This window comes from Astatotilapia calliptera, chromosome 18 (genome assembly GCF_964374335.1).
Source record: "Astatotilapia calliptera chromosome 18, fAstCal68.1, whole genome shotgun sequence".
NCBI classification, from domain to species: domain Eukaryota; kingdom Metazoa; phylum Chordata; class Actinopteri; order Cichliformes; family Cichlidae; genus Astatotilapia; species Astatotilapia calliptera.
This window is the reverse complement of record NC_137439.1, coordinates 23206682-23208714: the sequence shown is the minus strand read 5'-3', so window position 1 is coordinate 23208714 and position 2033 is coordinate 23206682.

Below are 2033 nucleotides of genomic sequence, written 5' to 3'. Positions count from 1 at the left end.
TGCACTCTCCGGGCTCTTTATGTTTATAATTTCTCCGTTTTGGCAGAAGAAAGTGTCCTCTGTGAAAGTCGAGACTTAGTCAGAGGTGCCTGTAACAAGGAAAACAACTCCAGAAGAACACCCAGCTGAAAGTCTGCTGGTGTTATCGCACACAGTGTTGCGTTTGAGTGGGTACGAAAGAGAAAAGAGACACAGAAGAAGAGAAAAGAAGGAGACAGAGTGGGAGAAAGGAAAAGCTGTGAGGAGAAAACAAACTTAAATTAAAAGAAGAGAAAATTAAGAGTGGGCTGTCACCAAGAGCATCTGTGTGGCCTCGTGCTTTTTTAAAAAATTTTTGGTTTCTTTCTTTCTTCTTCAGTTTTTTTCTCACTAAATTGGGCTGAGCCTGCAGTGCAAACATGTCAAATCAGCAAACATCTGTCTCCCGCTACACCGCCACACAAACATACACTGCATATATATGTGTATACTGCGACACACGCAAACACACACCAGCGAGTTGATTGGAGGAACCCTTTGATATATATATAAAAAAGGCGAAGATATGATTGGGTTTCATTCTGGCAAAAAATGTCAATGTTTTTCCGTCCTAATGAGAGTTGCCTGCGCACCAAGAAGCGAATACACACACACGACCCCCTGCCTCCCTCTCAGTACATCCAAATCACACACAGCAAGCAAAATGCTGATGGTGGTTAATGAGGCGGAAGCCTCTGAGTAAGAGACAGAAAGAGGAAGAGAGAGACAGAGGGAAAGAGTTGTGTTGGCTCGGAGCAATGAAACAGGCAGCTTTCGTCAAATAATGAGACACTGACACCACATTTAGCAGGTAGCCTTTTGGAATGATGCATCAATGCACTGAACTCTACCTGGAAAAAAAAGAAACAGAGTAGCAGCTGTCTTATTAAGAAAAACTCTTCAAAGGTTGAATAAACTCACTATCCACTGTTTCAAACTTGGCTGTATGGATGTAGCGTGTGTGACTAAGCTGGTAGAGGTGCTCTGCAGGTGACTCTGTTGGTTTTGTCGTCACTTAGAAATTTGAATCCTGCTGATTTTGGTGATTACCTGATATTTCCTATAGTGGTGCCATCAGGCAAAAGCACGGGAAAGAGCCTCTCTCATCAGTCGTTCCCGTTTCTCTCCCTTATCTCACTTTTTTTTAAGTAATGAAAACACTGTATCTCAGCTTCAGTCGTTCCAGTCCACTCTTAGGACATCATCGCTAAAACAACACAGTCCGACTTGTTCCTCGCTTCACTGTGTTGCTTTTAATTTGAAATCGTCGTGTTATTAGCCAGACGTCGTTTTTCTGTGTCAAACGCTACTTTTAAAGCGTAGCACCCTACTTTTAAGGAGCTTTCACATGGCACATCAACACATTTTAACCTTTAGCACATCTTTTCAGACACTTTCATCGCCACTATGGAAAGGTCATGATAAATTAGCATCAGTAAAGTCAAAACTTTACCGCCAGTAGGGCAGGTGTTTATTAGTCATAGGTTCAGGAGTTTGAGTCTTCTTGGTTTGTGAAATGTCAGCAGCTGTTGAATGGACAGTAATGAAATTTAATGCAAACATTTGTAATTCAAAGACGATGTTATCTTTTGTTTTTTGCTCCAGTGTCAGCATGTTGATCCTTTCCCTCTCTGGCTTTGACCAATTAACTTTTGTTGTCTTGTGTTCAGTGTCAAGCACAAACTGTTAGCATGTCAAAACACTAAGATGTGAACCATCAATACGTTAGCGTTAGCTTATTTAGCTCTAATCGCTGTAAACCCTTGAAAAGATTCACCTTTGCATATCCAGAAGTCTATGACAAAGTTTTTTTTAGCAAAGATATTTCATGCACCACTTTAAGGTTACATTTTCATTGCATTTATTACTATAAAGTCGCCTGTAGGCGTTCCGAGTTGTCGTCAAATTGATCAATCACGGGGATAAAAAGGACACAGTTTAGTGCTGAATCCACATTGACTGATGGTAGAGTGAGCAGTAGATATTTTAACCCTAAAAGACACTCTTGTTATATC